Here is a 15,060-nt window from a genome sequence, read left to right as displayed (position 1 = left end):
AGTGCTAGAAAAGCCAAAAATGTCTAAAAATCGATAAATCTCCTGGCCCTGATGGGCTATAGCCTAGAGTTCTGAGGGAGGTGGCTGAAGAAATAGCAGAGGCATTGGTTGTAATCTTTCAAAAAAAAAAACCACTGGAGTCAGGGAAAGTCCCAGATGATTGGAAAATGGCTGTTATAACCCTTTTGTTCAAGAAAGGATCAAGACAAAAGATGGAAAATTATTGGCCGATTAGCTTAAGCTCAGTTGTAGGTCAAATTCTAGAATCCATTGTTAAGGATGAAATTTCTAAATTCTTAGAAGTGCAGGGTCGGATTAGAACAAGTCAGCATGGATTTTGTAAGGGGAGGTCGTGCCTAACAAACCTGTTGCTGAATTCTTTGAAGACGTAACAAGTAGGTTAGACCAGGGAAACTCAGTGGATGTTATCTATCTAGACTTCCAAAGGCCTTTGATAAGGTGCCTCAAGGGAGGCTGCTGAGTAAGGTGAGGGCCCATGGTGTTTGAGGTGAGCTACTGGCATGGATTGAGGATTGGTTGTCTGACAGAAGGCAGAGAGTTGGGATAAAAGGTTCTTTTTCAGAATGGCAGCAAGTGGTGTCCCATAGGTTTCAGTGTTGGGGCCACAGCTGTTCACTTTATATTTTAAATGATCTGGATGAAGGGACTGGGGGGATTCCGGTGAAGTTCGCCAATGATACGAAGTTAGGCGGACAGGCAGGTCGTATTGAGATGGTAGGGAGGCTGCAGAAAGATTTAGATAGTTTAGGAGTGGTCCAGGAAATGGCTGATGAAATTCAACGTGAGCATGTGTAAGGTCTCGTACTTTGAAAGAAAGAATACAGGAATAGACTATATTTTAAAACAGTGAGAAAATTCATAAAGCCAAAGTACAAAGGGATCTGGGAGTGCTAGTCCAGGATTCTCTAAAGGTTGGCTTGCAGGTTGAGTCCGTGATTAAGCAAGCAAGTGTAATGTTATCATTTATCTCAACAGAGTTGGAATATAAAAGCAGTGATGTGCTTCTGAGACTTTATAAAGCTCTAGTTAGGCCCCATTTAGAATACTGTGTCCAGTTTTGGGCTCCACACCTCAGGAAGGACACACTGACACTGGACTGGTGTCCAGCGGAGATTCACATGGATGATCTCTGGAATGGCATGCCTAACATATGATCGGCAGAGGATTCTGGGACTGTATTCATTAAAGTTTAGAAGGTTGTGGGGATATCTAATAGAAACTTACAAGATAATGCATGGCTTAGAAAGGATGGATGCTGGGAATTTGTTTCAGGCAGGGAGACTAGGACCCGTGGGCATAGCCTTAAAATTAGAGGGGGTCAATTTAGAACGGAAATGAGGAGACATTTCTTCAGCCAGAGTGTGGTAGGCCTGTGGAATTCATTGCCACAGAGTGCAGTGAAGGCTGGGACGTTGGGTGTCTTCAAAACAGAGATTGATCTCAAGGAATTAAGGGCTAAGGGAGAGTGCGGGTAAATGGAATTGAGACACCCATCAACCATGACTAAATGGCAGAGTGGACTCAATGAGCTGAATGGCCTTGCTTCCACTCCTGTGTCTTACGTTCTTAAGATGATTCTGAAAGCACAAGATCCCAAGACTCTCAATCCAGCCTTCCCTTTAAGTCACCAAATAGCTGATGAAGCAAGATAATTGTGCAGGTCATTTCTATCTGCATACCAAGAGATTGTAACCCATTTCCAAAAGTTGGGCAAATACAAAAAAACTATATACTTATAAAGGTGTTCCAAATTCTTAATTCAGTCCAAATTACTGTAGTCCATTTAATTTAAAAGAGAACTAGGTAAAAAAGGAGTAGTGCATATTCCTAACTGATGAAAGTTCGAGAAAGCAAGGTTTATACTGCGCAGACTAACCTCAACAAGCTAGGCATACACACATGCATACTACGAATGACATTGTATTCTGCAACGGCAGATTAGCTCTTTGCAAGCTGCATTAAGTTTTGCTGAACAGGTTATCACAGCCTGAAGGTTGAAATCAAAATTTTAACATAGGCAGCTTGAGTTTGCTTACCACAATAAAAAAAAGACTAAGGTCAGGAGCATCTGGGAGCAAAGAGACATTGAAAATATGAACAATAAAATAGCAACATATTTTGATACACTTATGGAAATAATGATTGTTCAACCACTTTCCTGTTTGAGGTTCTATAGTTTGTGTTTGGAACATTTTCATAAATGGGATAGCAATTCTCTTCCTGAGCTTTCATCATAGCTAGGAAGTTGGAAATTCAGGCTTTCCTGCAAGTGGGAAACAAAGTACCATCACAGCTAAAGTGGCAGAGGAACTCCAAATGCATCCGCTGCCAAGTCCAGAATTATCATAATTCTTTTCACAGTTATAATTTCAAAAAGATAATCAAATGGATTTTTAACCTTGAAAATGATAGGAAGAGGCAGACATCCAACCTAATAACCCCACGGGGCGGGGGGGGGGGGTTGGTTGGTGCGGGTATCCCAGGGATGTTCCCTGAAACTATCCACAAGTTGGCGTCCTGTCTCCCCGATGTAGAGGAGACCACATCAGGTGCAACGGATACAGCAGATAACGTGCAAGGAATGACAGATAAATTTCCAATCTGATCTCCAGCATCTGCAGTCCGCACTCTCTACAACTACCTGAAGGAGCAACGTTTTGAAAGCTTGTACTTCCAAATAACCTGTTGGACTATAACCTGGTGTTGAGATTTTTAACTTTGAAAACAATAGAAAGAGACAGACATCTAACCCAATCAAAAGGTGCATCCCAGAGGCCCTAAGTAGGCAAAAAAACCCAGCAGAAAAACCAACAAAACTAAAAAGGATTTGCTGCAAATGCTGTGTGTATTTGTAAAGCTTAGATGAATTGGTGGTGGTACATATAGAAACAATTTTGGTTAACACATTGTATGAAGACGTGATTTCAAAGTGACTGTGGTTAGGAACTAAATAACAGCTGTACTTGACATTTCCAAAGGGGAGGTGCAAAGGAATGAAGAATTGGATAATGAATTTGGAATAGCTGAGAGAAATAATCTTTGCTCAGAAGATCAAGATCAGTTTAGGCAGAGATAAAAATTAGCAAGGACACGATGTTCTCTGTGGAATGAATCCCTAGGACTCCTGAAAATAGCCAAACTCCATAGGAATCAAATCAATAGGATCCTGCAAGATAACTGCTGCCAAAAATTGGAGATGAATTTAATCTTCACATACAGAGCAAGTCTTACTGAGAAAGGCAACTTTGAGAACGAGAATACAGATAGCATTCAGGTCAGTTACCTGGAAAAATATTGTGGAACAAACCCATAAACAGATCAACAGAGACCAGGAGGAGTTTAATAAGGCAGGATTAATCATCTCATAGGAAAGGATCAACATAAGACTGATCATAAAAGAAGAATTTCAAGAGTTTGAGGGTGAGAAATGTGAGCCAGAAGCTAGTTAAAGCTTAAAGACAATTGCAAAACTGAAAACAGATTTACCTTTAGAAAACTAAGATATAAAAATTAATTTGGCGGATATGTAATGGCAGACATCTTAAAAGGAGGCATTTGGTCAAGCAAAATCAAAATTAAGAAAAAGGGCGATTTCCTTGCTGACATATTTTAACTAGTAGGTTGCCACTGCAATCTGGGTTGCACCCTTAAGTATCCACAACCTCTCGACACTAAATTTGCTGGTCATCCCAATATTGTTGGGAAACTAAGTTAGAAGGAACGAGAGAGCGAGCACGCGCACAGCGAGTGTGCCTGCAAAGGGATATCAACAGGTGAGTTGAATAGGCAAAATTTTGGAACATGGAGCCCAATAAGCTTAGCTTCACAATATTTAAAATAGACAAAAGCAACAATGCTGCTATGAAGAATCTTGGTATCCTTGTACACAGAACAGGTAGCATCCAGGTCCAGCAAATAATTAGAGGCAAGTAAAATGTTGGCTTTCACCAGAAGAGGGGTCGATTATAAAAAGGAAGGTTTGCTGTAACTATACAAAAGGAGAGATCTTGGTCAATAGTTTAATTCTCCTTCAAGTGAGAGTGAGCACCTTTAGAAAAAAAAATATAAAGACTGAAGGGTTATCGGGAAGCAGCAGCAAAACGGAGATAAGGCCAAGATCATATCAGCAAAATCTGAAGTGTAGCATCAGGCTATCGGGGCCATACGACTCGCTTCTGTTTCTATTTCATTTGTTCTTAATTTACAGACAGAGAGACGACGACGCGTTGCTGATTTTTTTTTAAACAAAGGGATTGGAGAAGGTTGACCATTTTTGGAGGGGGGGCAGGCGTGCGGGTGGTGTTTGGACTCATTGAGAAAAGATGCTGCATGGAATATTGACATTGATTGACCATGAGTCTTGGTGCTGTATGACTGCAAAGTAGCAGAGGGAAGATTGTGGCATTTGACCTTTTAGGCTTTGGAAGGTTAACTTATGATGGCATGCATGTTTCTCCAACCCATACCGACTCCTGTGGCACCTTCAGGGCAGGCAGGCAGTGATTGAAATGCTGAACATTGGGGGTTTTAAATATGACATGTGATGTAAGCTGAGTCCAAGATCTCAAGAGCAGCAGCTTTGACGTGGCGTGCATACTTTAATGAAGACAGCATTGTAAAATTGCAGGAGAAAACTAATCAGTAAAGTGCACAGATGGAAATCCTCCCTGAACTACCCAAAATACATTGCAATAGTGCTGTTACTCTCCCTATGCAGAACCTGCTATGTCAAGCATATACAGTACTGTAAACTCTCCGCACTACTCAAACTACACTGATCGGCCTGCTACATTACCAACTACACCTTTCAATCAATCAGTGCTGCAATATCCAAAACACATCACTTTAAGTTTAGGTACAGAAGATGATCATAGTTTAAAGGTGATTTAAAAAGAAATAAAAAATTCAGTAGTCAAGACTTCACAATTTCGAATGCTATCAGAAGTCATTGCTCATACTAAGCAACTTGCATTCCACAAAGAGGAATGTGTACAGCTACAGTGCATAGCACTGGCTAAGTAAAAGATTAATTCAAAGTTTTTTTTAAGAAAGCCTGAACACTTCAGATTCTCAGATCTAACCAAAATTGCGTGGACGAGAGTCAATCAACATTCACATTAAGTTCCACTTATCCTGTTTAGAATAACTGCATCATCTTCCTGTGGGTCTAATTAACTGGTCTCATGTGAAACTATGCCAGGCCCTTGTTTGCACCTCCTTCATTGCTATTGCCCAGATTCTCCTTGCAATCTATGTTTACTAGATATTTTCAGGAAAGTGGATTGGTCTTTAGTATGAGAAGAATGCAACAACTTAAGATAACATTTCCGATACAAAATTAGTTTAAAATTAATTTCTTCAGCGTTAGACTAACTCATTCTTCATTTACAAACAACACATTTACTTTTTGTTTTCAAAGTTGGTTGAGGGAGGGGAGGGAGGGTATTAGATATTGTGCATTGATGGCACATCTAATGTCATTTCAAACTTTGTGGCTTTTTTGTATTTAAAAAAGGAAAAAAAACTTCTCTGTTGAATTAAAGGGGAGACTATTGTGGATGCAGAAATTTGACAAACATTTGGAGGTTTGGATGCAATATATCTTAAAAACTGAAAATATGCAGAACATTCCTAACTGAGCAGCACTACTTCATTTGCTTCTGTTAAACAGTATTTTGCCTGGCCTGCCACCAAAATACCACAAAGCACAGATACAAATCAAACTCTGGCTCATATTACAACATTATGCAGGGCTAATGTATCAATCTGGGTGGGATGGTTTGAGGATTGGTGCAGACTTGATGGGCCAAATGGCGTCTTTCTGCACTGTAGGGATTCTATGATTTCTCACCACAGTAAAAATGTGACCTAATAGCCCTTTATAGAATGTGGTTCTCTCCGCAATTATGGAATTAAGGGCCAGAATTTGTTTAATTATTGCACAAGTTGGGCAGAAATAACTTTTGATATCAATCACACCATGTAATTTCCTAGGATTTGCCTGCTGCTCTACAAAAGAATTTTGTGGGAAAAGTAGGACAGTAAATTGCTGATTCATGACAAAATTAAATGCAATGACAAGATCACATCAATTAAATTGACAGCACTATGATTGCCACTACACGTAGAATGATTTGGGGGCATGTTTAAACAATAAATCCTTAGTTGTACTGAATTCTTTAATTTAGTTTAGATTACTTACAGTGTGGAAACAGGCCCTTCGGCCCAACAAGTCCACACCGACCCGCCGAAGCGAAACCCACCCATACCCCGACATTTACCCCTTACCTAACACTACTGGCAATTTAGCATGGCCAATTCACCTGACCTGCACATCTTTGGACTGTGGGAGGAAACCGGAGCACCCGGAGGAAACCCACGCAGACACGGGGAGAATGTGCAAACTCCACACAGTCAGTCGCCTGAGTCGGGAATTGAACCCGGGTCTCATGGCGCTGTGAGGCAGCAGTGCTAACCACTGTGCCACCGTGCCGCCCACTAGTTGTTTATTCATAGAATTTTATGGACTCCCTATAATGTGGAAGCAGACCGTTTGGCCCATCAAGTCTTCACAGACTCTCTTGAGCAGCCCAGCCAGACTCACCCCCAAAACTATCCCTGTAACCCTGCATTTCCTGTTGCTAATCCACCTAACCTGTATATCCCTGAACACTATCGGCAATTTCGCATGATCAATCCACCTAACCTGCACACATCTGGGAGGAAGCCAGGGCACCTGCAGGAAACCTACTCTGACATGGGAAACCAACTCCACACAGTTGCCCCAGGCTGGAATTGAACCCAAGTCCCTGGTGCTATGAGGTATTAGTGCTATCCACAGAGACACCGTGCCACCCATAATTACAATGGCAAAGTATTATACAGATCCCGGAAAACAAGTAGGTTGCCTTAAACTAAATCTGATTTTTCTTCCCCATAGCATGGCAATTTAAATTGTTCATCCAATGTGTTTCAAATATGGCCTGTAGCAAAACATGCCCCATTTCACATTAAAATATAAAAGAAATCAATAATGGCAATAGGATGGCCAACTACCCAAGAAAACGACACCTGAAAGTTTATAGCTTCCATGATATTCATTAGAGGCGCTGGGGAAAAGGAGTAAGGTCAGAATACACAGAAGCTGCTTCAGGTTTCCATCTGGTGAACCAGCCAGACGTAAAAAGAACAGACCAGAGATAAAACAATTTGAAATTGGGCAAACGTGAGCATAATATAATATTCAATTTTTTTACACTGGGTTTTGGATTCTATAGCATCTCATCTCAATAGCATTTTAGTTTATCCACTGGCCACACCTCTCCCCACCCTGTCACAATGAACCATCACCGTTTCTCCAGCAAGTTCTCATATCAATTTCTCACTGGAAAGATAGAGCAGGACAAAGAGGATCGCTGCTTTCCAAACGCTTTTCTGCAACAACCCATTTTAATACCTTCAACTTCATATGATCCCAGAGTGAAAATCTAGTATGCATGGACAGGAGGGCATAGAATAGAGAGGGTTATTCAGCAGCTGCCAAGTTGGTTAGGGAACTGTTGAGTGGGTGCATTGTTGAGTGTTGGACAGGGCTGAGGAAGGTGTTAAAAATTAAAACGGCTGGGTTTGCCCTGAAAAAGAAACATGATGAAACATCTTTCACATGCTGTAGCTGCAATCAGGCCTCAGAGCAGATGAATAAATTGTGCCCACTGACTGTGGAAAAGACAACATGGAAAAAAGGAAGGTCACAGCTATCAGTTTCATGGCTACCTTTGGTACCTTGAAACAAGTGACTGAACAGTTTGCACCCCCCACCCCACAGTCTCAGAGGTTCACGAGACAAGTTGGGAACCTCTGGTTTCATATGGTGGTACATCCCCATTACAACAAATTCTGGGCTATAGTATTCACAGTTAATGATATTCGAGAGGATTACAAATAAGCTGTTGCTCAGGGGTCAAAACAGCACAAGAGCAAAAAACAAGTTTTATTTGCCATGCATTAGTATGGGCATCCAGATGATTGCACACAATATAGAGTATGAATTTTTGGAAAAATTGCTTAAAAAGGTGTTGAAAATGCAAACTGTTGTCAATAACTTGACAGACTTTTGATGTAACCCATTTGCCCTTCCTTCTACTCTGATGTTGCACCTTGATAAAGCCGGTTTACAATCTATAGCTTGAGGCACAAAGTAGGTTAGAGCACTAAGTCTACCAGCTGGAAAAAGGTTAGTCTCATTGCCTGTGCAGCTTGAATAATCAACTCTCAGCAGCAGGTTCAGCTTTTCTTTTAAAATAAGCAATGATTTCTAAAGCAAGGATGCAAAATGGAGAATGCAAAGCAGCTGAAATTCAGCTTTCCATTTAAACCTAAAACACAATAATCCCAGACTACCTCATGCATAAAATCATCTTTCAGCAGTTAACTTATCATGGCCAAAACTAAACCACTAACATCCAATAATACACCAAATCTCAGTCATCAGCTACTCGCCCACTAGCTAAATATTTGTCAGCAAGTTTCAAAAGAAGCGCTCATCTTTCCAATCTGTACATGTTGACCTGCACCCTTTAGTTAACTCACACTATCACCCAGGTCTACCCCTTCTTCCGTTCCTGGAAGGATGGGCTGATGATGTAATCGACAGTACCAGATTGACCAGTTTGGTCATTTCAGTCTGACATCCTTTTGGTACAAATGTCACCGCCTCAACTGGAACATAGCACAAAGGCCCCCCTCACATTATTTTCGTCGAGGGAATCCTAAAATACTTTCACTTCACTACACAAAAACTTACATCTCCTTCCTCCTCTTCAACTTACTAGTGTCTCCTCCCAGCCACAGTATGGTTATCGCTTATATACAGATGTACTGCAAAACAGAAGTTGCAATTTATGTAAAAGCACATGTCCCAAGGATTGCTGTTGTTTCTATTATTGGCACCAGATGTCTGAAAATAGGACTCATTTCTAGAGATATTTGAATAGGTCCCTATGAAAATGCCTGAAAACCATTTTAAGATCTGTATTACATCTCCAGTGATCTTGCACTACTTAACAGACTGGAATTTTTTGAAATAGTCTGAACAAGATTTAAAATAAATGCAAGACCAGACCAGTTCAGTTCCAAACGCCATTCCTTCCAGCAGTGAGTCAGAGCTAGTTTAAATATTTAGCTCTGCAACATAAAACAGTCCCTCCCAAAAAGAATTTTATAAAAAAGGTCTCTGTGTCACTGGCAAGGCAAAGTTGCTACTCTTTCAAACCAACATTACACAGGCCACTGGTGCATACCTTTTACGGTAGAACAGCCACATATGACATAGCCAAGAAAGATGGACTCCATAATGGACACATTTAAGTCTCAGTGCACCCTTGGAATCTGTTCTACTTAAATTAGGTTAGGACTAGTCTGTGCATCCACTTCTACACACATCTTAACCTAGGGAATAAACATTAAAACCTAACTGGAAAATTTCATTCATTCAGAAACCACAGCAGGGAGTGCATTGAAAGGAGGCAGGATGTGGAAAGAGGATGGGAAGAGATTTTCAGATTTCTGCTGTCCCAATTTCTATTTTCACTCTTAAATTGGCTTAGAATTGGGAGCGATAGGCCATATCAGCTTGTCTGGATTCCCAGTGGTGGTGATCGCTTTTCTGTCACTACCCACTTGAAGAATCCAATTAGATCAGTCCCTTACCTTACAAGGAATGCAATATTATTTTTGCAAATTTTCTTCAAATTCCTTTCATTCCAGTGAATCTGCACCACATCTCCGTTGAGGACAATGTGTAGAAATCTTACCTTAGGTTTGCTGCCTAAAAACAAGGCTCCAAACTGTGGTCTGACCAAGGGGTCTGTTCAACTAAAGTGTCCTTTTATCCCATTGAATGGGAAACTCCCAAGCAATTAAAACATTTTATTAACGTGGAATATTTGGTCTGTATATTAGCTTTTAATCACATGCACGCAAGCAAATCCATAAAGCCTTTTACTCTTTCACACTGCCATGTCCTCAGAATCACTAAGAAAGGATTTAAAATGTCATCACTATATGTTATATACAAAGTGAAAGGCTGACGTCCCTGTACAAATCCCTAGAGATCCTTCTTGCTTAAACTAAAACATTTCCCCTCAGATTATTCAGACTGAATCTAGATTTAGTGTATCTGATGAAAAAAGTAGATTAAGAAAAGATCGTGGGAACTTAGTGGGCCAGAGTAATTAGCACCACACCTTCCACAAGGGAAACAAAGCTGGTATGGCCTGGTTGGACCAAACAGCCTACTTCCATACTGCAACTAGTGGGTTTCTAAATAGGCACTTAAACTCCTCTTTAAAAAAAAAATCCTCATCTCTCTTCGCATCCTGATCAACTGATCATACATCTCATGTGACATCTTAGTCTAAATTAGTTGCTAGAGAAAACAGACGTGAAACATTTTGAACATCCAGAAGATGGAAAATCCTTATCCAAGGATAAATGCCCTCTCTCTGCAGTCTGACATTTCATCTATCAGCTCAGGAGAGAGCTTGATCCAGATTCCAACACCTTCAATAAAAATCTACCAACCATACACTCAAGGGGCTACGCTTTCTGCATTCCAAAACCATTAATAGTTTAATTGCATTACAATGTATTTAGTCTGGAATACTTCTCAATGCAACTGTATTCTGGCCAAGCTACACACAGCAAATCTTTCCAAATGGGACAAGAGAAAATAAAGCACCTGAATACAGTGTTTAGTTTTTCATTTCAAAATGCATTACCTTGACCATGTTTTGTGCAAGTTTTAGTACATTACTGTCATATCCATCCAGAACATGTCTCTTCTCATGAAGTCAATTGAGGTCTGTCTCGGGTCACTGGATATACTCCCTATCCAAAACTCAGATGCTTTAGGTTAGAATCCTATTCTAGGGCTTGATGGTCACAGGGGGTGTTTATAACAAACCAAAGATGTTTGATCAACCACCTGCAAGTTCTACTAATGTTAAAGCCACAAGAACTGCGGATGCTGTAAATCAGAAACAAAAAAAATAGAAATTGCTGGAAAGGCTCAGCAGGTCTGGCAATATCTGTGAAGGGAAATCAGAATTAATGTTTCAGGTCCAGTGAGCCTTCCTCAGAACCGTTCTGAAGACGGGTCACCATACCCAAAATGTTAACTGATTTCTCATCGCAGACACTGCCAGACTTGCTGAAATTTTCCAGCAATTTTGGTTTTGGTCTTCCAATATATTATTCTTTCATAGGGAGGGAGGCATCACTGGCTAGGCCAGCATTTATTACATATCCTTAGGTGACCAGAGGGCAATTAAGAGTCATGCTGTGGATTGGGAGTCACATGTAGGCCAGACCAGGTAAGGATGGCAGTTTCTTTCCCTAAAGGTCATTAGTGAATTGGATGGGTTTTTCCAACAATTGACAACAATTTTCATGGTCAGACTTCTAATGTCAAGTTTTAATTAATTCCAACTCCACCATTCGCCATGGCTGGATTCAAACCCAGGTGCCCAGAACATGATCTGGGTTTCTGTAATAAACAGTCCAATGACAAGACCATCACTTCGCCATCCACGGCCAGCAGCAAGAGTGAGACACCCCCGTGGTCAGCCATGCTTGCTGCAGAATTTCATCCCTCAAGCTATAGCTTCTGGCTTCAGACCAATGGTCAATCCTATGTAAGACAGCATTAGAAACACACACAACCATGTGCTTTGTTTGCCTCATGTATCTTTGTGTGAGCCGGGAGTACAAGATGAAACAGCAATGCAATTAGACTGAATTATTAACCACTATTCTGATTGTGCAACACTCTGCAGGAGATTTACTAAAACTGAATTAGAAAACACTGATGTGTTTTGAAACTGCTGTCATACAATGGAGTTCAAATAATAAAATATGAGTGAATCCCAAATTGACTGTAATCTCAGGCTTGCCTTGCAACCATTTGCCTCACCACTATAGAATAACCATACTCTGCAATCCAGTCCATTGCACTTTCTGGAAAATAATGTCCCAAGTATGGCTCCTATAAACAATCCCAATCCCCAGAATGTAAACAATCTTAACGCTGTCATCTCCAACTCCGAACTTGCTCTAGATTTCACTAGACTGTTAATTAAAAATAAATTTCAATTCAAAAAGATGATCAAAAACAAAGAAAGGATTGAACATCAAGACCAGTCAAAAAAGCCTGTTTGCTGAAGTAGAGTTATGACGATGAATGACCTGTAAAGTTTGCATACATTAGAACAAAACCTGTTGCTAAAAACAAACCCTATGTAGTAATATTTTATACCCAGGCCATTCTTTAAAAGGGAAGGATTGCGCCATACACAAAATTATTCTGCACAGCATGGGGCTAATGTCAGAACTACAATTCAGCTTTTCTTCCCCATATGGAGTTGTTTAAAAGTTCAAACTGAAATTTTGGCTTTAAGCATTGCAGAAAGTTCAGTTGGCTCAGGGCCAGATCCATTCTGCACATTTAGCCAACAGTTTAGAAACTGATACACACCAACAAGGCAGCACCACTGGAGACAGCACTATTACATTTGTTCTCCGAATAGGTTAGAAGTCTGCCAATAGACTAATGTATTGTTTTTTCTGTTGCAACTAAGTCAGGCCAAAATTACAGAGAGAAAAATTGAGTGGGAGCTATTGCGTAAAAGCTCGGAAGAGGCTGCTTCATCATCTTGTATTCCCCATGTTGAAGGGTGTGCCCAAAGCTGTTGCTAGGTTACTTGTACATGGTTTTGCATTTCCAAGATTACAGTACTAGTTGCAACTTTACTCAACCATTCAGCTTCTTTGGAGGTGTTGTAGGGTGGTTAGTTTACCCTTGCTCTTAAAACTCTAATTGTCACCAGCTGGAATGTTAATTTAGCCACATATGTAGTTCAATTCCACTTCCTGAACTAAAATGTTAGTGACTGATCAGATGCCTGACACCACTGAGCACCATTGTTTAAAAAGGCATTTCCAGCCCAGCACATTTTAACAGGGACGAGAGCAGGCTCAAATGTTTAAAATTACTGTAGAATCCCCATCTCTGCAGATTAGGTTTCTGCAATTTCAGCCATCTGCAGCCTGAAAATATTACATGAAACATCCCAGGGGCTGCTGGGGAGATAAATTTACCATTTAAATGATAGGGTTCCCTATTATCCTTGGTTTCGGGCATCTGCGGTAGGTCTTGGAACCTATTACCCGCAGATAAGGGGATCACCTAGATATTGAAAGGGGAGGAGACTACGAGAGAAAGAAAAAAAAGCGCTCACTGTTGCATTTCCATACCCAGGTATGGAAGAAGATCAATGCATTGTTTCACAACCCACAATTTGCCCCACCCTTAAGGATCAGCACCTTTCTGTGGCCACAAAATGTGATGACTGAGCTTGCAACAAAAACTATAAAAATAGCTAATGTTAACATGCAATTTTTAAAAAAATGTTGGAGGTGGGGATGCTGCAGCACTATACTCAAGTATTAGAATTCAAAAATGACCTGTGCTTACAAAAATCAAGTTTGAAAAATAAACTAACACTTACTAACAAACTTGGTCTCTGAACTCAGACAGCACATTCTTTTTTAAAAAAAATTGGAGGTGGAGGAAGGGATTAATATTAGAGCGTCAGTCGTTAAAAGACGTCCAGCATTCCAGGGAAATGAAGGAATTTGGAAAAGGCAAAGGCAAAAGTTGCAAGATAGATAGATCATAAAACAGTTAAGGAGGAGCACTTGAAAGTAAAATTGGAAAACAAAATAATTTGGAGATAACGTTAGAGCACAGTTTAAGATTATTGGTCCCATTTTAATGTAGCTTACACAAAGCAATATTTTCACTAAGTTGTTCTTTCTGACCAAAGTGAGTGCCACTCCTGGATTGCAGAACATGCCTCTACAAAACAGCAAACAATGCACAACCATAGTCCAGAATTCCTCGGAACACGTTGCAGCGGGTACAAAACAGACTAGCTGTCATGACGTTAGCTGCTGATACTTGAAACACGCTTAAGTCACCATTTCTTCCATAGAAATGTGAACACTAAAAATACTATTCAACTCGTAATTTTCTTCATGTTCCTCAACAAATCGTTGGAAAGCTCCCCTCCTAGCACTTTGAGGTTTTGATATTTTTACCTGAAGAAATTAGCAATGGACTGAACAAAACTGAAGCCAGAAGGCGGCTTTGCAAAGATACTTGTACATAGAATGTGTTGCAACTCCTCACTCCTAGCCCAACCTACAATCATCAAGCAAGTTCAAGCTGGTTCCCAAGCTGAGGCTCTCTATTACTGTCAAAAGATTCTCTTCACAAAACTCAATTCACCAGACTCCTGTAACTTACTATGGAACAGAATGAATTTCAGTACAGGAATCAGGGATATCCTGTCATAAAATTAATTTTAAAAACTGGAAGGGTTACTCAGTGACTAATAAGTCAGGAATGTCTGATGTCAACATTTCCTCCCATCCTCCAGCAGATGCTAATTTCAGGCAGAAAAGTCAAGGCCCGTTGAATAAAGCAAACTTTAATATTTGACTGGACTTCTTCAAAGAACGAGCTCCTACCAAATTTACTGACCATTACAGAACTCTATCCTCTTCTTGTTACACAAACTCATTTGATAATCCGCTGAAAATTTCAATTTAAGAATCAAAACAGCATCGAGTTGAATGCCAAGTATATTTAGTTAATTTGCACAGACTCTAGAGTGGCATCTAACCACAGTTTAAATAACATTATGTATTAACTTGCTTCTCATATACAAGAAGCTATTTCAAAGCCTCAAGTCATCAAAAGGTGACAGATGATTTAAAAACAGGTCAGGTGGGGAGAAACTTTGAACAAAAAATTGCAAATGAAAGAAGGGAGAGAAAATCTGAAGGATAATGGGATCGAGTCAAGATTCAAATTGGGAAGAAACTGGGGCACAATGTGAAGTGAGCTTGAAGAGCTCATGGAAGTGTAAGATTTCGGCAGGAGAACAACAAGATGCAAAACAAGCTTCTGACTAATAA

General features: G+C 40.2%; 1 protein-coding gene across 5 annotated transcripts in view; it reads right to left on the bottom strand.

The window, feature by feature from the left end:
* The window catches only part of myofl (myoferlin like), a 226,217-nt gene that overhangs the window by 192,424 nt on the left and 18,733 nt on the right, over positions 1-15,060 (bottom strand). The window lies entirely within an intron of this gene.

Source organism: Chiloscyllium plagiosum, chromosome 22, assembly GCF_004010195.1.
Source record: "Chiloscyllium plagiosum isolate BGI_BamShark_2017 chromosome 22, ASM401019v2, whole genome shotgun sequence".
In the NCBI taxonomy this organism is placed as follows: domain Eukaryota; kingdom Metazoa; phylum Chordata; class Chondrichthyes; order Orectolobiformes; family Hemiscylliidae; genus Chiloscyllium; species Chiloscyllium plagiosum.
The sequence above is the reverse complement of the archived record's forward strand: the minus strand, read 5'-3'. Positions and strand labels throughout refer to the sequence as shown.